The following is a 25,298-nucleotide window of genomic DNA, read 5'->3' on the forward strand; positions in this document are numbered from 1 at the left end:
CGTGTTAGATAGTCTGTGGCGACTATAATCCACTTGTTTCCGCTGGCTGACAAGGGTAAGGGTCCCAGAAGGTTCATGCCGATTTGATCAAACGGCGTGCTAGGTGGTGCGATGGGTTGGAGTAACCCCCCAGGTTTCAAAGACGGTGATTTCCTGCGTTGACACTCACGGCAGCTTTGCACGTAACGCTTCACCGTGGTAGAAAGTCTGAGCCAGTAGTACGTCTGGCGTACTCTTGCAAGAGTACGTGAAAATCCCAAGTGTCCAGACGTGCGTTCATCATGGCAGGCTAGGAGAATGTCATCACGGAGGGCGGCAGGTACGACCAATAGATACTCTTTGTCGCTTCTTGTACTTCTTGTAGAGGACACCCTTTCGGAGGCAGAAGGTCGATAGATTGCGAGGGATGGAAGTCCTCCATGTGCAGTGGGTCAGCGCTGGTCCCATAATCGAGAGGGTCATATTTGGGTGTACGTTGATGCGTCGTTGCTTAATGCTCATAAACTATTCTCAGTGACGCTTACTGCTGCCATGATAACGTCTTCGACTACCGCATAAATGCTTCCAACGCGCAAGCTATTGCTTTGCGAAGGAAAATAGAGAAGTGGGCTTGTCCGCACAAGACGTGTCATTGCGGCGAAGGAACCTTCCAAAAATGTTTTCGGTTACGCCTGAGCATACTTCGAAACGGCTTTCAGGTTCCCACGTACAGGCACGAATAAGATGAAACGTATCGAATACGCCGCTATGGGCGCGTGCATGCAGAACACTGCGCGCCTCATTTGGAGCCGCGACAGATGTCACATATGGTGCACGCGCTCCAAGTCTCTGGATGGCTTGGGGGTCCTCCAGTCTCCATAGCTTGGAGCGCCAGCACTGGCCACTCTGTTGACACGTTAAAATGCCCGAAAACATTAGACAAGATCGCGGTATGGTATGGTATGGCAAAACTTTATTGAGCTCCTGCAGATCGTGAGTCATCACGAAGCGAGCCGCTCCCACGTGGGAACTGGAAGGCCAGGCCTCTCGGCCGCATCGTGGGCCTGCTGGACAGCCCGGAGTTGGTCAGCCAGAAGAGGACTGCAAAGAACCGCCTCCTATCTGGCCGAGCTGTTATCGATGATAGAGCGTGACCGGGCACACCGCCAGAATATGTGCTCTAACCTGGCTATTTCTCCACAATCGTGGCAAGTACCATCGGTGTAAGTATCCGGAGAGAGAGAGAAATAACGTTTATTTGCACCCGCAAAAAGAGCCCCAAGGAGGCAAGAGTCTTCCTGTCTCCTCGGCTTACTCCTCCCCTTTCAGCTGGCTGATGCTCCTTGGAGCTCAGCGGTGTCCAGGGCCATGCGGATGACTTCTCTTTGGTCAGCTTCCTTTGAGCTGGTCATTAAAGTCTCCCAGGATTGTCTATCCCTACCTGGCTTATTGTATCTAGGACATGTCCATAGTATGTGGATCATGTCCGCCTTTGCCCCGCAGTGTTTGCAACTCATGGCCTCAATGCTATCGTGCCATCTCTTCAGAATGTAAGGGTTGCAGATCACCCCCGCTTGGAGTTGCCTCCATGTTATCTCTTCCTGCTTACTTAGTTTCTTATGCGCCTCTGGCAGTGTTTTCCTTCCCATTCTATAATAATCGAGAATTTCGCTGTAAGTGTTTATACCTTCCTCTTTTTGTAGGGGCTCCCTGGCTGTAGAGGCTGCATTGGTGGACCGGTAAATAAGCTCTCGGGCCAATGCATGCGCTTTCTCATTGCCGGGCAAGCCTTCGTGGGCAGGAGTCCATATAAGGTTCACTAATTCTTCTGGAATTGGTCCTTTCTCCAATATGTTGAGCGCCTCTTTGGAGATTCTCCCTGCGGTATAATTCCTGATAGCTGTTTTGGAATCTGACACTATGATTTTCACCCCTTTTTGAGTCAAAGCTAGGGCTATGGCCACCTCCTCTGCAACCTCCACACTGTTTTGCGGGGTACTGCAGCTCTTTGAGTTCTCACCGTTAACCTGTGTCGTCACTGAGACAAAACCTCGTCTGCTTTCATATTCTGCTGCATCCGTGTAGAACACCCCTTGCTGTTTATCTAGTGATTTTTGTAACGCTTTAACCCTGTCTTTCCTCCTGTCCTGGTGGTGAGTGGGATGCATATTCTTCGGGAGTGGTGGTATGCGTATCCTGTAAGTATCCGGAAAGATTTTACGTAAGAGCGACGGATTGGGATACGTATTCGTTTGTAGTAGACGGAGCCTTAGTGCTTGCGCTCTATTGAGGTTCGGATGAGGAACAAAGTAGGTTCTACGGCTGAGATATTAGTGTAATAGTAGTGTAATAGTGTAATAGTAATCTCGTTGATCGTAGTTTCTACATTTATTTACAGATAAATCTTACATATACAAGTAAACTGAAATTCATAAAAGAAGAGGTGATGGTGGCACGAAGTAATTTTATTCGTGCTTAAACAAAATATTTCTCGTGGATTGAAGGAAAACGTGTTTCTTTAAGTAGTCCGATGTTCTGGTGATTCTCAACTCTGATGCGTTTTCTAGCCCTGCCAAGATAATGTTGGTCTTTGTCTGCTGAACCCTGTCGGTCATGCGAAGATTTTACGCGTATTCTATGCCTAAAGATTCAAAATAATTTCAGGTAAGCAAGCAATATTAGGCGTATTAGGCGTAATTTAGGCGTAATTCTACCACATTTAATTTCATTTAACTATTTCCCCAGGACAGGGTAGCCAGCCGGTGCTTACGCTGGCTAACTTACTTTCCTTTCCCTTCCTTTGTTTATCCTCTCCTTGAGAGGTATTTACATGAAACAAGCATGTTCATTTTTGTCGTTAGTTGTAGCGAAACTCCCTAAGAGTTGTTTGAAACCGGAGCACGGCGTAATACGTAGAAGATATGTTTTAAGCCAACAAGGCCCCGATTTTAGTTTCTACATCTTCCTCGCGTACTGTGTGCAGCACTGTTTTGAAATGAAATGAAACGTTTTAGCGCCTTGTTGCCTGTTAAACTGACTTATTACATTGCAAGAGCAACAAGAAAAAGGAAAGAATGCCACAAATTTCACCGGACATGACTGAATTGAAATTGAATTCGCGGGTGTTAAGTACCAAAACCAAAATTTGATTATGAGGCTCGCCGTAGTGGTGGGCTTTGGATTAATTTTCACGCGACATGACTTCACGGTTATCTCATGGAACGGGACATTAGGAACAGACAAGCAGGCCTTCCATATGTGGAACTCGAGACTGAAAGAATCATTTGATTCCTGTTTTATGGCGCCATGTGTCCGACAGTGGTTAATGCACCTTTGTAAGGTGAAGCTCGTGCTTACATTATCTTACATCTTAAAATGGCGCATATACGGGATATAGGGATTTTTTTTTTCAAATCCTAAAGGGAAGCTAATTTGAGCTGTAAACTACCCTTCTGCAATACCAACAAATGCACTCTTAGCGTGAGTGCAGGATTGGAGATCCAGAAAAGAAGCAATAATGAAAGACGGGGGGCGACGCCATCTTGGAATTCCCGCACTAGTACGGCATGGCGTCACGGATGTTGACAGCGTCTGCTTGGGCCTAGTTATTTTTTTGTCAGAAAATACCGACTGTGCTGTATTCTGAAAGAACCCACGACTGAACTTGGCAAGTTTCAATAAGCATTACTGCGCAGGAGCGGTCTATATATGAGAAAATTGATTGACACCCATGACGTCACATTCAGATACCAGCGCTAGGATTTCGGCACGAAGTTTAGAACACAGACCTCTCACATTCTTTTGTCTGCTACCTGTTACAACAAAATTAACGAAAGCGCAACTTGAAAGGATAGTTGATCTGTATAAACGGTTTTAACGTGTCTGTTTGGTGCCCCTTTATGAGAACATTTAAGTCTGCGGTAGCAGATAGCACGAATCTATTGGTTGACTGGGATCTCTAAAAGAAGCGGACATTACTTGTACAAGATGTTCAACGACCATTTCTGACTAACTAGCAAAATTTTACTAAATAACATTTTATCAAAACATCAGGGCACATATTGCAATTTCCTAATTCAAGCCGGTGACGTCTAAAGGCGCCTCTACTTGGAACAAATGTCAAAACTACCCGCAGTTCCGAGATAACCACCGTCAAAGTTGACGCAAAATGCAGTGCTTCTAACAAACACCTTGTTAAGCAGTATCTAATAAATTTAACTGGAACCAAAGTGCATTTCGCCGTCCAATTTGAAAGCTAGAAACTAGTTAGTGCAAGCCTTAGAATTGCGCCTCACTGGACATGTTTTTGCGAACACATTGGCTCCAGTTTGCCAGGTTCAAAGTGTCCCGAAGTGACTAGTTCAAAGCTTTTTTTAGTGAAACACTGTTAATGAAACAACTATGTATTTCAATATTCTGTGTAAGTGTCGGGCTCTTCGAGTGATCCAGATCAAGGGTACACACCCTATATAGTCAACGCAACTTTTTCGAGCGAGCATTGTACGGTTTTAGATTGGGCAGCTTTGAATGGCTGAGGAGCTGTTCGGAAAGTCGGAGCTTGAGGTTTCATTACTGGACAACGATAATTCATTGAATGCCATCGAATGACGTACTACCTTTTCTTTTTCAAAGCTGTAACGTCGTTTTTCTTCACGTAACAAGAAACGTCTACCTAGACAAGCACTGCAGCCAAAATCATCTGCCGAAGTCACCGTCCCTGATTCAAGCTTTTATTATAAACCGAAAGAAACGTTGAGTTATGTTTCAAATGTCTTTCTGTACAGAGTTTGTTCTAATACGTAACCTGGGCTCTTACTTTTCTGTGTTATGGAACACAAATATTAAAACAAGAAGGTTTATGCAGGACAGATAAAGCATGACATCCAGTGCGACCGCAAAAGCTGAGTGGCGACGTAGCATGATTCATTTACGCATACACTTTAATAGTTTTGAATTTATGTAGAGGTTCATATTTATGTACTGCCTTTCATTCTCGGTGGTCCGAGCACAGCGTAAGACATGTACCGTGAATCTCTCTCCTCACGTTTCTTCCTTTCGGAGACAACACTGAACAGAAGTAAACCGCGCGATTTGCAGCGAGAAAACGTTGAGCGAGAAGTTGATTCCGAGGATTGCGCGAATTTGCAAGACAATCTGAATGGGTGCGTAGCACACGGGAGTAAAGCACGGCGACAAGAAGGAAGCAAATACGCAGGATTTACGCAGGATATACGCAGGATACGCAGCAAATACGCAGGACATAAAAGGAAGAAACGGGCGTCCACAGCCATCGGTGGAGCCCGAGCTCCAGGGCGCGACCTGATGGAGGCGACTCACCTGAAGCTCCGGCGCACGCAGCTGGGGCGCGGCTCGGTGTCGCCACGTGCGGTTCGGTGGCGCGGCGTGGGTTTTCTGGCAGAGGGCCTCGGACGCGTTGCTGTGACGACCGGGGGGTCCGAGAACTGCAGCCATGCAGAACTGCGACCCGCGCTCCGCGCCGCTGAACTCAGCCGCGCTCGCGGTAGCGCCGGCCCTTTGCTGCATTTCGGCGAACTGCCTCGTCGCTTGTGGCGGCGACAGTCAACGAAATGCCCAGGAGCCGCGGTCAACCGACGCATGCCTACGAAACTGTTGCGTGCGCGTTCTGTGACGGGACGGAACTTCCTCGTTACGCCCTGTGGCGCGCGTGGTGTCGTGTATAGTTGTGCGATGCACCTACCGACGATTACTCGGCCGCGATAGCGTTCTGCTGCTGATGGCGAAGTCGTGGGTTCAATTCCCGACCGCATTCCCGAGAAGGCAGGATGTAATATTCTCTGTGTGGTTAGGCTTCAATGGCCAGGAAAAAAAATGACAGCAGACTTGTGCGACTTTGCAGAACCACAACTTAATTTTCAGCGAAGCTGTTTTTTTCGAACGGTTGCAATAAAAGTTTCAGTTGTCTGTAACTATATCACATGCTTTAGAACATTAGCCTTATATGTTCCGTTTGAAGGTTTGCCTACATATAACGCTTTGGTTAAGGCATTTTTACAAAGGCTATAACTCATTTACAAACATTTGCTGTGCCAGAACATTGGCTGTAGTGTATCTCTCTCTCCCCCATCCCCCTTGATTCTTCATAAATATGATGTCGGTTGCTTTCACAGTTCTTCCAGGGCAGCGGAATGAATACTGCGTTGTTCTTAAAACAGTCATAACGCTCCCAAGGACCTGCATACGTAATTTATAGAGTAGGCCGTAATTAACCCCCACATGTCGAACTTTGGCTACACGTTACCCCTAACCTACCCCTTATTTTCAACAAAGCAAGGTGCATTCTTTAGTTCCCCGGCGACACTGGAGAAACCAACTAAGGCGCTCGTATGACACATGAAAATACAAAAAAAAAGAAAACAAGGGTTCGGTAATTATTTTTACCGCTTTAATTTAGGCCAAGATCGCGAAAGTTTCGCCGCACAATACACTTAAGCGTCCCTCTAAATTCAGGGAATTTGAAGTTGCTGTCATTCGTAGTTATTTTAGGAGTCAGGGAAGCATTGCACATGGTGGCAGTATGACACTTGGGAACGCTTGAATAAGTAACTTTCTACATAGGCTGTAATTAACTTAAACAGGCTAACCATTTATCGCTCGTCACTCGCAACATGTTTTTTTTCTTTAGCGAAATATAAGCATCGTGCCTTGCACACTTCTCCGAGGAGAGCGGGTAAAAGCAACTAAATGCCTCACATTTCGCATAAACATTGTGTAAGGGCGAGTAACCAGTATTTATTTTCCAAGGACCTAATTAGCATAGACACTTCAAACCCATTTCTTCACAATATGAAAAATCTCTGCCGTTTTCGGTACTCCAAGAGAAGCGGAGAAACGTTTGAAGCGTTTCATATAACGCCTTTACACGGCGCAAAAATGAGAGTTTAGCAACTTTAGTTCAACTGCTAATTGAGACAAGAACTTAAGACTTATCCTGAAAGTTGTCCCTAGTAATCCCCACATATCTTCAAAATGTAAACTTTATCAGTTTTCTAGTTCTTTTTAGAAAAGTGTGAAAACTGCTATATATCGTTATCGAACGATTCTAATCGCATTTAAAAGCAAATATTAATAACATATATGCATTAACAGAATGTAGCATCAACAAAAAAAATTGGAGGACGCTTAAGCTTCGCCTTCAAGAGTGGAACGCGATAGCGTTCCCGTCGACCCGCCAATGGGTGTAAGACAATGGGCTACAGGGCAGCCATCACTTACGAGGCGCCCCGCATCAGACGCGGTGAGCGTCGAGCCATATGGTCGAGCAACGCGGCGTTCGGCGCAGCAACGAAACGTGCGCCTGAGCAAGCGGAGCGAACCAAAGAACTCGGTATCCCGGAGGGGGAAATGATGCACGCCAGCCAAACGCCGTGATCGGCACGGGCAGAGAGATAGAGAGATAGTGATCTAAAGAAAGGAAGGACGCTTTATTCTACAGAGGGAGCAAGGCAAAGCGTTGTCAGGGGAGAGAGTCCGAGCCGCGACAGCTCCAATGCGCGCGTGGCGCGCCATCTGTCGGGGCAGCGCCGTACATGGAGAGGAGGGGGTCTTCTGTGTTTGCCGCAAGATGGCTCTCCGTGTGCGGAAAGCGCAGAAGAAATGCAGCGAAACGCACTTCGCTACTCGTGTAATTGCGACTTCTGTAAGTTACATGTTCATAATTACCGATATACACCACAGTATAACTTTCCACGGCTCGTTTCGAAGGCAACACCGCATTCACTAGAGGCGCGTTTGTACCTTTTGGAAGCATCGAAATCGTGGCTGAGTGGTAGCGTCTCCGTCTCACACTCCGGAGACCCTGGTTCGATTCCCACCCAGCCCATCTTGGAAGTTGCTTTTTATTTATGGAGTGCCTGCCGTGATTTATCGCTCATGGTCAACGCCGCAAAACGCCGACACCGACACCGACGCCGACGACACCGGCTTTTCTGCGACACGAGCTCCTTAACGCTATCGCGTTAAAAAGGAAAATTCTGACGTGGTCAGTATCGTTCCTGCCAGAGTATTCCATCGTCCCATAGCCCTATATTGGTCAGTAAGACACGTGCGGAGTTCTTCCCCCTGTTTAAAATATTTCAATGCCGGAAAATGTAAAGCTGAGCCTTAAGAATCCCCGGCATCCCAAAATTGTAAACACGGTACATAGGCAAGAGGAAAAAAGTAACAGAAAGCAAGCGCAAGAATATCAACAGTGGTCGAAAAAGGCATGTCTCAGGCTTCATCTTCCTGTGAACCTCTACCTTGTTTCAAGCGCACAAATAGTGCGACTACATACGCCAGCATTGGAAGCATGGTCGAGTAGCTGTGACAATCACATATTACACAGGGCAAAGTCCTCAGCAGGCCTTTCAAGCTTACGAACTCATACATAAATCTGGTTGCAGAGTGGACAGCAAGGCCGCGTCATAAGTCAACAACGACGACGACGACGACGAGGACGACAAAGCTGTATTATTATTATTATTATTATTATTATTATTATTATTTGCAATGAGGCAGGAAATGTTGTTTTATAATAAGGTCGTTTGCAAGTAATGATACATGATTTATGCAAGACAGTTCTTCGCATAGACAAATGCTATAGGGCGCTGAATTGCAATGTCTTGAAGCCTATATGCGAATGTTCATAAGAGGAGAAGGGAGGGTTAAAAACGTTTACAAGTGTAAGTATACAAAGTCATACTGGTTGTCCAACCTCTTGCTCTCACTGCAAGGCTCGGCGCGAAAGGAAGAATAGGAGCACGTAGGCGCCTGCACTTCAGCTACTTCTGTCAATGCGAACGATATCTAGCGCAAACCATCGTAATCGTCTTGCGGCACAACCTTCCCAAAATCACTGGGGTAATCTTGAGGGCTCGACACCGCGGTGAGGATGCCACGATTACAACCAATGCTCTTTCAGGTCACTGTTTACTGGGCTGTGTGCTGCGGGCTGCTGGGCTCCTTCTGGCTTGCTTCGGTTCCTGTGCCTTGTTACAGTCCAGCATCATCGTGTTCGACGCCTAATCTTCGCGCAGTGAATTGTTTCGCCTGCTGGCAAAACTGAAACTCCTCCTTGTTGACCGACTTTTCCTGTGCTGCGCACACCGGACTCGTCTTGGCTTGTACCCGATTCCCGGCATCTGCACTTGCGACCTTTGACGCTTGGTCTTCCAGCCTTGGATGGAAATGACCTTCTCATTTGGCAACATGCCTCTTCCGTCACGATAGACGGTCTGCGCAATACCGGGCACAAGCGTCAGTTTGTCATTTGCCGGTCTGGGATCGCTTACGGCCTTTGCTACGCTATGCCACGCTTACAGCCTCTGCTCTTTCAGGTTAGTTACTTTAATAATGCTTCTTGTATAAGACGTAGCAACCGTTGCTTCCTTTCGTTGTCGTGCCCACCAGAGCTTAAGGGTTTGTTAAAGCGACTCTTGTGTCGTGCGTATGTATGTAGTAGCATGCGTGAACTTTCATTAATGCTAGCGGGTGATGTGGAGTGGAATCCTGGTCCTATGAGTAAGTCGGAGGCCGACGCATTCGCGCTTGCCCTTAATGAAATACGTGACCTCAAGGAAAGCCACGAAGCTTCACTTTCTAAACATGCTACCGCCGAGATAGAAATTAAACAGCTGAAGCGCAAAGTAGAAATGCTTGAAAAAGCCAATGTTGCACGTCTTGCAGACGGGGCTGGTGCAGTTGCTGACGCCCTTCGTGTCTTGCCTGACAAATTGAAAGCGGATGACAACGAAATTAAAAGTTTAAGCACCAAGGTGAATTCCCTGGAAGAAATCAATGCTTCTCTGTTTGGGACCGCACCTTCTGGTTCGGCTGACGTTTTACTTGATGTGCCGTATCGGCTGTCGAAAATTACGAATAAGTGCGATGATGCGGAAAATAGGTTGCGTTGGTCTAACCTTCTCTTTTTTTTAACCTAGATGACGACCCCATTGAAAATTGGGCAGTCCCAGAAGATAAGGTAGTGAAATTTTGTTCCGGTCACCTGGGCATTTCCGCAACAAGTTCGCAATTAAAGCGAGTGCACAGGCTGGGCAGATTTATCACGGATAAACAAAGGCCTGTCATCGCCAAGTTTACCTTTTTCAGGGACAAAGAACCGATTTTGTCAAATGCACGTAGGATCCCCTTTTTACATATGCGAAGCTTTTTCTGTGAAAACGCGACAAGCCCACCGAAAGCTTCTGGAATGCGCAAAGGCCCAAAACAAACCATTCAAGCTATCCGTGGATAAGCTTCACATTGATACTAATACCTACGTTTCTGATAATTCTAACAACGCAGTTGTGCTGTCTACGAGACAGCGTCAGGCTAACACGCGCACGCGTAAGCGGAGTCATTTAACGTCACCGTCCTTATCTGTGTCTTTTACTAACATGAGTTGTGTTCTTATTTAGACATTCTTATTTAGATGTTTAGATGAAATATTATCCGCAAGACTTGCTTCTGACTTACTAGACATAATCCTAAAAAATTCTGGAAAATAATTTCTCCCCATAATAAGTCTTCTATTCGCATTATAATACACTATCCAAACAATTTCCACTTTCTGATGAAGGTTCTGCGGTTGCTTTCAATGCATATTTCGCGTCTGTTTTTACACAATAAGACTGTTCCAATGTGCCATTTGTTCCTGAACATTCCTTCCCTTTCATGGCTCCGATCACCATCACTGCCGAAAGTATCGCGAACCTCATCACGAATCTTAGCTTCTGCTTCAGCTGGCATTGATCACATCAACTCTAAAATACTGAAGAATACTGATATTTCCAGTCACTTTCTGTGTCTTCTCTTTAACCAGTCTGTATTCACAGGTGAGCTGCCTAAGGACTGGAAGATCGGTAACGTAGTTCTCTTATTGAAATCCGGTGACAAGCACTCTCCCTGTAATTATCGACCCATCTCACTAACATGCATATGCTACAAATTACTTGAACTTATTATAGCTTCTCATATGTACGGTCACCTTGAATCAAGTAACTTTTATGCGAAGCATATTACGAGAGCTCAACCCAGCTCCTCAGGCGCGGCGGTGTCGCCTTCAATGACCTTTGACCCCATGCCATACCACGTGACACCGTGACGTCACGACAGAGGAGAAACGGGGCTCCAACTCGCGCCGTCGCTCGCGGCGTCGCGGCGGTATATAAGCAGCTGCGCTTGTTTCTAGGTGGCTTTGGCTCAACTCTTGCAAGATGGGCTGGGTGGGAATCGAACCATGGTCTCCGGAGTGTGAGACGGAGACGCTACCACTGAGCCACGAGTACGATGCTTCAAAGCGGTACAAAAGCGCCTCTAGTGAATGCGGTGTTGCCTTAGAAACGAGCTGTTTCTAAGGCTCAGGCGTGCGTCGCTTGCTCAGGCGCACATTTCGTTGCCGCGCCGAACGCTGCGTTGCTCGACACTCACCGCGTCCAATGCGGGGCGCGTAGTCGCTGCGCCGTAGCCCATTGTCTCACACCCCTTGGCGGGTCGACGGGAACGCTGTCGCCCCTTACAAAAATTTTTATAGAAAGTCCATAGACAGTCCATAGACATTTGTCTATGAAGTCTATAGACTGTCTATAGACATTTCTTTAGACTGGTCTATAGACAGTCTATAGATTTATGGCATACACTGTTTATAGACTGGTCTATAAAAAGTCTGAGTTTATAGACTGTCTATAGACATTTCTTTAGACTAGTCTATAGACAGTCTATAGACTTATGGCCGCACACTTTTTATAGACTAGTCTATAGAAAGTCTGAGTCTATAGACTGTCTATACACTGTCTATAGACTGTCTGTAGACTTATGGCCATACACTTTTTATAGACTAGACTAGTCTATAAAAAGTGTATGGCCATAAGTCTATCGAAAGTCTATAGACAATCTATAGACTCAGACTTTTTATAGACTAGTCTATAAAAAGTCTGAGTCTATAGATTGTCTATAGACTTTCGATAGACTTATGGCCATACACTTTTTATAGACTAGTCTATAAGAAGTCTGAGTCTATAGACTGTCTATAGACCGTCTATAGACTTATGGCCATAAACTTTTTATGGACTAGTCTATAAAAAGTCTGAGTCTAGAGTGTCTATGGATTAATTAAAATTCATGTTTGTAGACAGCTGTCTGCATAATGTCTATGGGCAAGTGTATAGGCTTACAGTTCTACTTTTGTAGACTGGAGTCTATGGAATATCTACAGACAATTGTATATATACTATAGACATTCTATAGACTTCAGTCTACAAAAACAGAACTTTATAATCCAATGCACTTTTTTCTATGACATTCTGCATACACTTGCCAACAAACATGCATTTTCATTAATTTATAGACACTCTATAGACACAGACATTTTATAGACAAGTCTACAAAGAGTGTATAAGGCCATAACTCCATAGCGGCTATCTACAAGTTAGTTTACATTTTTCATTACATGCGGTAGCAAAACGTTTTGAATGTATTTCATTTCATTTTATAGATATGAAATGCATGGAATGCAGATATTATGCATGTGCACCTGTTCCTTTTCATCTGCACTTATGCATTACCGTCAGTAGATTAATAAAGCTCCTGAACCAGCTGTACTTTCATATATGTTGCATAAACAGAAAGAATTTATATAGTGCTGAATCATGCAGTGCAAAAAATAAAACAAATGCACCGGCAATGCATTAACCGTTTCTATTGCTCGATATAATACATGAATTCCTTAAATTCTTGTCTTATGCTATTATGGAAACAGATTAAATATTTACACTACTCCTTGGCAAGCATGGTCGCCAGGCTGGCCTTGACCTTTGTGTCATGAGTCCCAAAGGTGCTGCAGGTGTATGCTGCAAATAAGTACATGCATCAATATGAGGCAAAAATAACAGATGTGTATTCTTTGTATGTTCATTAAGCAGCTTAATATATTTACTCAAACCATCTAAGTCAATACTTAATGCAGTTTAACTATGACTAATGGCTGCTTGTCAATACAAATCAGTACCTGTATGCAATGCTCTATTGCATGGTATGGTGAACAATTAAACAGTCACAACTGCTGCTCGTGTCAGCAACAGTATGTTCCCTTTTATGACAAGTTCATATATGATGCATTAATGTACTTATCCCAAATGGTCCCCATATTTATTGCGGAAACGTTACCCAGTTGGGCTGTCTGTACAGTTTTTTTGGCTGGTAGTTAAGTATGCCCGTGCAGAGGGATGTTTTCAGAAGACGTGACTGGAATATTCCCAGTATCATGCCTAAGATTGTAATTTATTTTGCTTAGTACACATTGAAATGTATTTCTCATACTTTTAAATGAATGGGTCATTGGCCATAACTTCAACAGATGGCAGATGGGTTGATTTTATTGATATGGTACCTTAATTTCTTGCAGGTAATGAGGCCTCGTGGGCATGCTAACAGGTTTCCAAGTTAGGTATACCACATGAGCACCCGAAATACCACACGAGTGCACTTTGTGTCATGGCACGACAGATATGCACCTCCTAGGAAACAGAACTGATAGTATAGTTCGAATGAATTCTATCACAGTAAATTATTTAAGGTGCTTTGAAAGATGAAAATTTTTTCTAGGCTGTCGAGGTTCAGGACGTTTAGTTAACGCAAAAAAAACATATTGAGTAAGAAATGCTTTGTCAGTCTGCTTGACTTTCTTTCTTTTTCAATAAATAGAACGAATTTCCTTCAATTTTTATGAAGTGAAACGTTTTAAAAATATATTTAACACAGAGACTCTCTGGAAACTTTGACATGTAACAAGACAGCATACCTATGTGGCCAATTTAAAGTTTCCCAATCTTTTTCCAAGCCTTTCCTGGCTGTTTTCATGAAAATTTTCTGGCAATCTATGACGCCTGCAGCTTAAGTGCAATAAAAAATACTATGGTTTAATGCTTGCCAAGTAGTGCCTGTCCATAATATTTAGATAAAACGAATAACACGTCAGTCACTTAACATGTAGTATTAGATGCAACTGACTTGAATCCCTTGTTTAATAAAGCTGACAAGGGCTTCGGCAAGTTCGTAATCGATGGCCACACGAGTACAGCACGGAAGACACAGAGACACGCGTAAAACAAATGCAACAATGTGAGGGAAAACTACACAATGAGTTATTTTTACGGTTCAATAGTAGTTTTCTATTTAATTTGCTCTCACCACTTATGCCTCTAGTTAACTTTGTTTACCTATGACTAAAGACTACATGGCAATATTAATCAGTACCATTATGATGTTTCGTTATATTACAGTATGATAAGCAGTTAGACAACCATAATGGTCGCCAGTGTTAGCAACGGTACGTTTCGTTTCAAGACAGGTTCATGTGACACACAGTGTACTCATAAAAATGAAAGAAATGTGAGAATCCCAAACGATTCCTATAATAATAATTGTTGAAACAAAGATACCCTGCTGGACTGTGCACATTTTTCAGGTGTTAATGCAATGTGCCCGTGCCGATTGAACATGCTCAGCATACTGACTGCAGTTTTGAACAATCACGTTAACATTTGCAATTTATTTCCGCTTAGAACAGTCTGCATTGTCTCTTTTCTCATACTTCGAGATGAATACATTTGCCACACTTTCAGTAGAATGAACATGAATGGGGGCGTACTAATCAGGTCACTTATCAACTAAAACATGTTACGATCTCTCAGGTGTGTTAATAAGGGTAGAACAAATGCAATGTCCACTGAATTATTTGAATAATCTGTGCGTTATAACTACTAAGAAAAGACCACCAAATTGATAATCTGGCTCTTTTTTCTTTTGTACAGCGCATATAGTATGCAGTCTGTCCAAGACGACGGCACTACATGCAACAGTAACGAAAACCGGAACACTTATTGTGCACGACAAGGGCTTCATACCGTGCACGACTGGCACAATGCGAATCTGCGCCAGCAGCTGCCTAGAGATTAAGAGCACGTAAACTGCATAACCCCGAAGCATCGAAAGGCGCTTAACGCTTTTCATATAGCTCGAAAGATAACTTCTGCTGCTAAACTGTTTAAAAAAGAGACAAAAAACAAATCTTCCAACTACCGTCAAACGCAATGCCTTCAGTCTGAAACGTGTAAAGGCGCTTCCCGGAGCGACTAATTTATTGTGCTCCAATTTTTTCGGCTAAGTTGCGAAGCTGCGAGTGACTGAGCTTATCGCAGGTTTCATGCTCCAAAAGCGTTTGTGGTTGCATATAAATTGATTGGGTGAATCTAGAGATTTTCGCTTGACATTTCTTCAAGTCTCGTGTTTTGCTTGCGGTAACTTCCCAAAATTATTTAGATTGGTTGCCAGAAACCTTAAAAATACTGCTACCTTTAAACAATGCGAAAACGGCAGTGCACACACTGCTGATGCATGCCCCGCAAACACGGCCTTTCATCCGAGTACGTTAGCAGTTATTTAACCATACGTGTCTGTCAGAACATTCTTGATGCTAACACAATTTCGAGATATATACGTAAAGCGTGTCACGAGAATTTCACTACACATGCGGCGCAGCATTCATCGCGGCCGGATCAAGCGCCACGAAATGAGATCTACCACACTGGCTGCCCAACATACACAATCCGCTTAGTGGTAGCTCAATATCAAGTTAAAACATGGTGTAGCTTCCTTCTTTACGCACCTAAAGTATTATGCGAAAATCAACAAGCCCGAGCGATCGCTCGCCGTAAAACATTCCGTATAGTAGAAGCGAGAACAAGAACGCGTTATGAAACCATGTCAACGACAAACCGACACTATACCCGAGTCGCCTGCGCTACATGCAGCCGCTTCGCGCTACGAAATGCGCTCACATAATCATGAGCTATTGACGCAAAACATCTTTGCTAAAGCTTACCGTTCAGTGTAGTTGACGTGTGATGTCACAAAGATGACACGCATACACAGACACCAACGTTCAGGCGGACACCGCACACCGGTACAACCGTTTACGTGCCCGGCGCACTCGTTGAGATGGCGCACCGCCGCGCATGCGCAAGATCTCCGAGCATGCGCAGGAGCTCCGCGCGCGAGGGCGCGCGCGCTCGGAGGAGTGTGAGCGCCTTTTCCTCCTTCATTTTTTTTTTCGCTCTCTCTCTGCGCGCCATGCGCGCCGGAACGGGTGGCTTATTCATCTTTATCACCATTATTCATCTTTTTTCGTGGACGAAGGAAATGCGCTGGCAGGTTGTATGACAAACGCTGTGGGCTATCGTATGAGACTGGAACGCTAACTTGAATGCGCTGTTTGTAAAAGCCATTACAGGGCCCTTCAAACGTTTCAGACGCATTATTTCCAGCGTCGATTAGTAATACAGCGTACTTGTAGCATATCTTCCAGCGTACCACCAAATGTGATGCCCGCACGTATGTTAGTGCTAATTTTCTGTTCCGGTGATAGGTCAAAGCAATCAGTACAGCATTGAGGTACTCATATGCGTGGCTGCCCAGGCATACCGCCGGCGAAATACTGGGTGGGCTCTGATGATTTGGCACCTATGTTAAGTGAATGAGAAACTTTGATGGATTTATAGTGCAGGATATCAGTCAACAAAAAGCCGCCCTATGTTAGTGACGCAGCCGAGGTATGAAGAAAATGTGAAAAGTATCCGAGAATCGGACGACACACAACGCGAACACCACATGCGCGACATCGGTTCATCTCACATTCACAAAGTCCGCGTTGTCAGCTACAAACATTACAAGTGTCCTTGCTGTTAGCTCGATGCCTGTTTGGAATACACTTGTAGCTGAAGCTGGCGTTCATAACAACTATTATAACAATTGGATCGGCGTTTTGCTTTCTTTATTCTACTGCCGAAAAAGTGATGCGACAACTGTGAAGACTGCCTTGGGATTGCCGAGACCGACTACGTAGATCATATCATGTGGTCAACAAATGCGGAGGTATACACTATGTGTATACTAATGTCTACAAATAGGCTCTACAGCAATCTCAGCAGTATACAACTTCAGTGGCTTATATCAAACGCAGCTACGTATTATCCACCGGTACCTGCGCTTGGTTACAGCGTACACGGGTTGGGCCCAGATTAACGATGTTTGTCTATTGTTAATCTATAGACATGCAATACCACGACAACTCAGAGGCAGACTCACCACCTGGTCTGCCGGCTTTCGCGACTTATTCACCACCTTTGCCACATCATCACCATCTCACCTTCACCAGCTGGTCTCGCGAAGTGTACGTCCGGGAAGCAGCCAGGTTTAGGGCCTTCGGGCGCCTGGAAGACCTTTGTGACTCGGACGTTGCCTGTTCCGCCGCGATCCTCGTTCGGTGCAGCTGCACCGAATGACGACTAGCAGTCTGCACGGTTTGCCCGCCGCGCCGGGGTTGCACGCGGTGCCGGTCGCGCATGAACCAGTGCCATATCATCGCCTTCGCAGAGGGCGGGGAGTATGGGAACTCGGCATTACATATTATCGACTTTCTTATATAGACATTCAATACACCAGGAGAGAAAAAGAAATAGAAACCTTAGCCGACTATTATTATTAACTGTCTAATATAGAGAGTCTATAGACAGAGTATGGACAAAAATAAATAGAGACTGTATCGGCTTTCGTCTATAGGTAGTCCATATAGAGGGGAAGCAGACAAAAAAGAAACAAACACTTTACGGAATTTTTTCTATAGACCGTCTATAGACTGCGCGTAGACAAAAAGAAATAAAAACCTTATTGACTTTCGTCTATAGAAAGTCTATAGACAGAGTATATGGACAAAAATAGACAGAGACATGTACCCACTTTCGTCTATAGGTAGTCCATAGAGGTGAAGAAGACAGAAAAGAAACAAACACCTTATCGACTTTTTTCTATAGACCGTCCATAATCTACGAGTAGACGAAAACAAATAGAAACCTTATCGACTTTCGTCTTTAGAAAGTCTGTGACAAAGTATGGACAAAAATAGATAGAGACCGTACCCACTTTCGTCTATAGGTAGTCCATAGAGGGGAAGGATACAAAAAAAAAACAAACACCTTATCGACTTTTTTCTATAGACTGTCTATAGACTGCGAGTAGACAAAAAGAAATAGAAACCTTATCGTCTTTCGTCTATAGAAAGTCTATAGACAAAGTATACCCGCCGTGGTTGCTCAGTGGCTATGGTGTTAGGCTGCTGAGCACGAGGTCGCGGGATCGAATCCCGGCCACGGCGGCCGCATTTCGATGGGGGCGAAATGCGAAAACACCGGTGTGCTTAGATTTAGGTGCACGTTAAAGAACCCCAGGTGGTCGAAATTTCCGGAATCCTCCACTACGGCGTGCCTCATAATCAGAAAGTGGTTTTGGCACGTAAAACCCCATAATTTAATTTAATTTTACAGACAAAGTATGGACAAAAATAGATAGAGACCGTAATCCACTTTCGTCTATAGGTAGTCCATAGAGGGGAAGGATACAATAAAGAAACAAACTCCTTATCGACTCTTTTCTATAAACTGTCTATAGACTGCGAGTAGGCAAAAGAAATAGAAACCTTATCGACTTTCGTCTATAGAAAGTCTATAGACAAAGTATGGACAAAAATAGATAGAAGCTGTATCGACTTTCGTCTATAGGTAGTCCATAGAGGGGAAGTAGGCAAAAAAGAGCAAACACCTTATCGACTTTTTTCTATAGACCGTCTATAGACTGCGTATAGACAAAAAGAAATAGAAACTTTATCGACTTTCGTCTATAGACAGTCTACAGACTTTGTATCAACAAAAGTCCAAATCTATAGAAAGGAAAGGTCGTCTATAAGAAGTCTATAGACTTTCTATAGACAGTCTAAAGTCATTTTTGTAAGGGGCGTTCCACTCTTGAAGGCGAAGCAGAGTAACGCACGAGTTGTTTCTTCGTCTAGCCGAACCAAATATAGCCAAGCAACAGCAGTTCACCAGGCTAAACAGTGGTTCAACAACTAAAATAAAGGCTAGTATGCTTCGCATCCTGGGCTTAACCTTAGCTAAGCCACAGCCATTTTTTTCTCTAATCAGCATGGCTTCAAAAAAGGCTACTCATGTGACACACATTTATTTAAATTCACGACTGACCTTCACTTTAACATTTCGCTAAGGCGTTCGATACTGTACCTCATCGCCGTTTAATTTCCAAATGGTCTGCCGTTTGTATTGATTCATTAACACTCTCTTGGCTATGTAGCTTCTTGTCTTCGCGTCAGCAATTTACAGTGGTCAACAACCTTTGCGACGTCACGTCCGGTGTTTCCCAAGGCAGTGTGCTAGGTCCATTGCTCTTTTTAATATACGTTAGCGACTTACCCTCTAACCTTTCATCCTCAGTTAGGTTGTTCGCTGATGACTCCGTCATGTATCGCAATATTAAATATTTCGATCATCATCTTACTCTCCAAAATGAACTTAAACTAAACTATAGCTGGTGCGTACTTGGCACATGTCCCTTAACGCCTCCAAATGCAAGTTAATCTCGTTTAGTCGAAAGTGCACTAACTGTGTTTCACAATTCGATTGATATTACCGTAGTTTCGACTGCCCCATCGTACAAATGTCTCGACGCTTATCTTTCTTCGGACTTGTCCTGGACAACACATGTAGCAACTGTCTCATCCGAAGCTTCTCAGTCCCTCGGCTACCTGCGTAGAAACTTGCGTAACGCGCCTTCTAATGTACGAAAATCGGCATACCTTACTTATGTTCACCCACAACTAGAATACGCTTCATCCACATGGTCACCATATCAAGATTATCTAATCTGTATGTTGAAAGCCGTTCAGGATAGGGCAGCCAGATTCATCTCTGGCAACTACGGCTATCATTCGAGCATTACCCGAATAAAACAAGATCTTGCATTTCAGTCATTAGAAGATCGCCGCGTCATTGCTTTTTTGTGTCTGTTTCACAGGTTATTCCACAGCTGAGCTTACTTCTTTTGCATGAAAAGTACAGCAACCACGTGCACATCTATACCGATGGATTGACTACGCGTCCAGTTCTGGTGGTGCGGTGGTTATACCAACGCGAGGAATAACACATGCTGTTCAAGACATCGCATGTCACAACCTCAATGGCGGCAGAACTAACGGCTCTGCGTCGTGCACTGGAATTCATTGATTCTGAAAGACCTAGAAAATAGGCTGCGTTGTGTGATTCAAAACCGGTATTACAGTGCACGCAGTCAGTTCTCCGACGCGGATGTCATGATCAATTGACATACGAAATCGTCAAGCTTCACCATCACTTCCAACAAAAAGGTCACGAGGTTTTTTTTCAATGGGTACCTGGCCATTGTGGAATCAGTGGCAATGATTCCGTCGATAACGCTGCTCGCACAGCACATCAAGAGGAGCACAGCGTTCCAATTCTGCAATCAAGGACAGACACCTGGTACGCAGTCTCTCACTGGCCGAGTAGAACTGGCCAAACCTACGACTTACACGACTGCATCGATTAAACCTCTCACTACAACTCCGACCTCCACTCGGACTTCCTCGACGTGAAGCTACGCTTCTCTGTCGCCTTTGGTTAGGAGTTGCCTTCCCAAAGGCATACTCTACATTAATTGGAGTGACTGACAGTGCAGCATGCGAGGTCTGCGGCACCGAAAAAAATATCGACCACCTGCTGTGGCACTGCCCACGATATGCCCCAGAAAGACAAGAAGTTGCCAATGCTCTCCAAAAACTGGGCAATCGGCCGCTTCCTGTGCAGGTGCTGCTGGAACAACACCCCCATCGCTCGTCGGCTCGTAAAACGGTGAAGGCGCTTTTGTGCTTCTTGAGGACGACGGGTTTGTGCGAACATCTGGCAATTTCTATAAGACCACACGCGTCAGCGAACTCACCGCTAATTTTTTTCTTTCCTTCCCTCCTTTCTCTCCCTGTCGTCTTTGTTTTCCCCTTTCCCATTAACCTGGTGTAGGGTAGCCAACCGGAGATTATTCTGGTTAACCTCCCTGCCTTCTGCTTTTCTCTTTCCCTCTCTTCCTTCACAGGTACATTTATAGTAATAACTTTCACTGTTTGCTGCTTGATGCTCCTGTGCGCACATCTCGTCGCATTCACAACGCACTTAGTTTCATGAGCATTCACGGTCAAACCCAAGCATTTAACTCATCACCACTACCAAGAGCTATTGCACATTGGAACAGTCTCCCGGATCCCATTGCATCCATCTCCAATCGTGAAAGATTCCGTGATAACCTGAATTTGTTGCGTGTTAATATTGTATGACGACGTTGCACTTTGCTATTTTTCTCATATACTTACGTTGCCCCCCTTACTCAATGCCCTTCAGTCGGCCTGTAAGGTAATGTGAATAAATAAATTATCTCTCTTGCTGTTCGATCTTTTGCCAACGCACCACTGTGTACACGGGCCCATTCTGCATAGATCAAAAGAAGATGGAAACTTTAATGATGCTGTTCGAGAAAGATTAAAGGTTCCGCCTGAGAGCAATAGCGAAGGCGTTTGATGCTATGCCGGCCCGCATTTTTTTTTTCGTCTTTAAGTTCAGCGCAGTCGTGTTTGTGCACCTGTGTTTTCAGAACCCAATTCCTGGAGCCCTGTTTGGCCGTGTTGCCCCTGATGGCCCACTCATTTTTGTATGAAGATGTCTGCATAATTCGAACAGCGGCTGTTCTCGCCGGTCTGGTAGTGCTTTAGGTTCTAGATAGCATTAAGTATGCTTTCACCAATTTATTTTAAATAACTTCTTTTTCTCACTTTTTTATCTGTGTTACCAGATGTAAAAGTTCGTTGTAGTGCTATAAAGTTTTTGTTTTCTTGTGTCTTTGTTGCTAGTATTATCTTTATTCATACTCATTATAATGCAGCGAACCAGTTTGTGTTCAGAGAGCAGGAAGAAAGCGTTGGAAATGGATCCAGTTCAATTCACGTATTGGAGAGAAAAACTGGACCGTCTTGACACTTCTCTCTCCAATGACGCTGAAATCTGCCAGGTATAATGAACATCACTGCGATTGGTAACTGGTACTGCTGCCGCGGGTAAAATGTTTGGCATTAGGAACCACCGGTAACGACTGTGTGAATGACCATTAGGAAGAGTATTCAGCTGAATTGGTGACATACACTTCCGGAGTGCTATAAAAGCCAGTCTTACCGGAAATGTAAGACTGAGTAGCCCATAAATACGCGGAAACGAAAGACAGGCTTGAAGTTCTTCGCTATGTCATGAAAGTTGGCCAATGCCTGCTCGTAACTAGTTAATAAACAACGATTATATCGCAATATCAATGAACAACTAAACATAGTGGTTTTTTAGTTCAGTTATCGCGGTCACAGTCATGCATGTTTAGCGCAACACCAGCAACTTCCTGTTCATTTTATCTATCGAAGAAATTATTCACTCTTTATGTTGTGCGCAATTTTTTATTATTTTTTTTCCCTGGATGCAGTGCATTTTCTATGTAACTGTGCGGGGCAGCAGCCCCAAGAAAGATGCTAAATATGCTTCCCTTCTCTTTGTTTGCTTCTTTTTATGGCATTTCAGTATGAGTTTGTGTATATCTATTGTTGCTTCCGAGGTCTTCCTAATGTTTGTTCGCAATATCACTCAAGCTGTAACTTGTGTAAGCTGTACTTACTTCACTCAAGCTGTAACTTGAAGCTGTAATAGCGACGTTCAAAGGCAGATACAGCCCACCATACGCCTCATTGTCATCTTTTAGCGCTGAGACAGGGTTGCCTGCGCTCTGTTGAACGCCAGCGTTCCGTGAGTTCCGCGGCACGGGTTTAGCGTCGCCTCAAGAGACGGCACCACGTTGCGCGGCGCCTAGTTTAGGTTTCGTGTTGTCCACTTCTCTTCTCTTGTGTTCTGTCTGTACGCCTCACCTTTTTTGCATAATGAATCCTCACCAACTAGCTCAGTTTTCTGTCGTTCTAAGCCTAGTTTAGGTTTTTTCTTTTTCTAGCTTGGCAGTGCGCTGTCTCCCTGGCGTTTTCCGCTGCCTGACGTGCCCCCTTTAGCCGGTTTTCTTTTTCTAACTGGGCAGCGTCGATATGAACCAGTGCGCAGTATGGCGTGGTGTGGTGTGATGTGCCATCGCGAACATGCACAACACCCACGTTAAGATAGTGGCTAGTATCATCTCCAACCAATCCGTTTTGCCGGTTACCAATTCATGTTTACATCTGCTCTCGATTGCGAAAGAGCCAGCAATCTTTTATTCATCTCCCTCTCTTTCTCTGTGTGTGCTTTTCTTCTTTATCTTTCTGTCTCCCCTTACCCCTTCGCTAGTGCAGGGGAGTAAACTATATATATCTACCTTCCGGTTAACCTCCGTAGCTGCCTTTCGTATCTCATTTATCTCTCTCTCTCTCTCTCTAACCACACCTCTTAAGGTCTCCTCAGAGGCTAGCAGTAAGCTGAACATAAATAAAATAAAAATAAATAAATAAATAAATAAATAAATAATATGGCACGTACATGCGATAATGATTTTGAATCTGTGACCTTATAATAACGTGCTCGTGCTGCGGGCCGGGAGAGGAATTCAGAAAGAGAACCTTTGCCCTTTATTTTCTGCGCTAATAAGCAACTGTTATCTGTGGAATAAACGCAAATTTACTCATGAAAACATACTTCACCAAGAAAAGCTAAGTTGTCGTTTCTCGTCAGTGTCTTTTAGGGCGTCTTCAGTTAAGGATAGTCAGACGGGGGGGGAGGCGAAGTCCCGACTGCCTCTGACTTCAAGATTTCACCACCCATTGGAACAGAAATCCCTCCACCCATTCGAACCAAGCTTATTTTTTTTCAGCGCGCGACTGTTTTTCAGCATGAAAACATTGTAACTGAGACAAGCTAGAAAATGTGGCGTACGGGATGCATTATGTTCCGACTTTCAGCATGAAAAATTGTTACACTTCCACTCTTTCGTTCTTTTTACACCTTATTTACACAACTTGGTAACGGAGATAAGGTAAACTCAACTGTCTGGGCAAGTACACAACACAAAGAAAAAATTGCGAACTTGGCTTTAGAACGTCAGGCTAAGGATGGGGGTCTTTTTGGCAATTTTCTGTATGCTTTTTTGTTCCGAGTTTCTTTCGAGATCTTTCAATGCATAATTGGCTACAAACTAAGTGCGCAACAATCTGTTCTAATTCTTCTATACAAGCCGTGATTTTCAATTTTGACGGCACATTTTGAAGAATCGCAAGACATCGAAAACTTCACAATAATAAAATATTGATGAGGGCTAGTTGGTTCATATTTAGAACTGAGGTTTAAAAGCGCGAATAAAACAAGGACAGATGAAACTAGGACCTGAGAAGACGCGTCCTGCCACCTAAAGTCATAGCCTTTTTTTGGTCTCGTAGAGCCTTCTTGAAACAGCGCTTGTCTGTGATACTTGTTTCCCGTGTCCTTGTTTTATTCGCGCTGTTCAACCTCCGTCCTAAAACTTGGCAGTTTCTGTTCCACGAATTAAGAAGCAATCTGAAGTGCTGCAGAGGGAAGACGGGCTTTTTAGAAGTACAGGCTGTACCAAGCTTTATTTACAGTGGCTCAGCGCATACGGCGTTCTGCGACTGAACACGATGTCGTGGGTTCAGCTCCTTGCCATTGCGGCGTTTCTCATAGCCAGCTGCTGTTGCATTTGGGCAACGAAAGCGTTTGATCGACCAAACAATCAACCATACATATGAAAGGAATCAATCGATTCTTTTCGTAAAATTGTTTATTATACTTGCATCGCATATTCTATAGCCTGGTGCATATGAAATATACTTTGCCCTATAGCATGAAAAACGCTGCGGGTTGAGGAGGTCCTCAAAATGCAGCAAACGTTTGTTGCGTCTCGCGTACAGTATCGTGGCATGGCAGTGTTCTGTTTTGATAAGGCTGCTACTCTATGCATTTACTAGGAAGCAACTTGTAGAGGTGTAAAACAGAAGGAAATATATTGAAGAACATTTAAAGGTTAAAATGTGGCTAATCATGGCAAAACATAAACAGCAGCTGACTTGAGAAGCATGGAATCCGTGATGGTCATCACATGACCCTATCTGATGCTAGATGAAAAACATATGTTTATCTACTCTTTATTTTTGTGGCGTTGCTTTGTAATTACAGCAACAACACCATTAAAGGAAGCAAAAGGAAATTCCAAGTGCTCTTCCAAGATCAAGAAAGTTGACGTAGAGCTATAGGCTCTTTCTGAGATGTATTTCACACGACTCAGCATGGGCGAGCTTGGTTACAATAAATCGGGAAAAGGGATCGTTGTTGTCGTCAACGTTGTTTATTCTGTCGTTAGGTCCTCTACCG

The 25,298-nt window shown here is 44.2% G+C and overlaps 1 protein-coding gene and 1 long non-coding RNA gene across 3 annotated transcripts in view; one reads left to right on the top strand and one right to left on the bottom strand.

The window, feature by feature from the left end:
• LOC135901692 (WD repeat-containing protein 86-like) overlaps positions 1-15,979 on the bottom strand; it is a 112,471-nt gene extending 96,492 nt beyond the window's left edge. Inside the window, exons 1-2 of one of the 2 annotated variants that reach the window (XM_065431542.2) lie at positions 15,878-15,979; positions 12,768-12,845 (exon numbers count right to left, since the gene is read on the bottom strand). The gene's annotated coding sequence lies outside the window, so the exon portion shown is untranslated. Of the gene's footprint in view, positions 1-5,316; positions 5,368-12,767; positions 12,846-15,877 lie in introns of those variants that run through there. The other variant, XM_070531178.1, reaches the window with a different exon arrangement.
• LOC135901703 (uncharacterized) lies at positions 9,279-25,239 on the top strand. Its single transcript, XR_010564229.1, has 3 exons — positions 9,279-9,335; positions 21,844-21,969; positions 25,104-25,239. It is a non-coding gene; the product is annotated as an uncharacterized lncRNA (long non-coding RNA).
• The last annotated feature ends 59 nt before the right edge of the window (positions 25,240-25,298 follow it).

The sequence above is a fragment of the Dermacentor albipictus genome, chromosome 1, assembly GCF_038994185.2.
Source record: "Dermacentor albipictus isolate Rhodes 1998 colony chromosome 1, USDA_Dalb.pri_finalv2, whole genome shotgun sequence".
Taxonomy (NCBI): Eukaryota; Metazoa; Arthropoda; class Arachnida; order Ixodida; family Ixodidae; genus Dermacentor; species Dermacentor albipictus.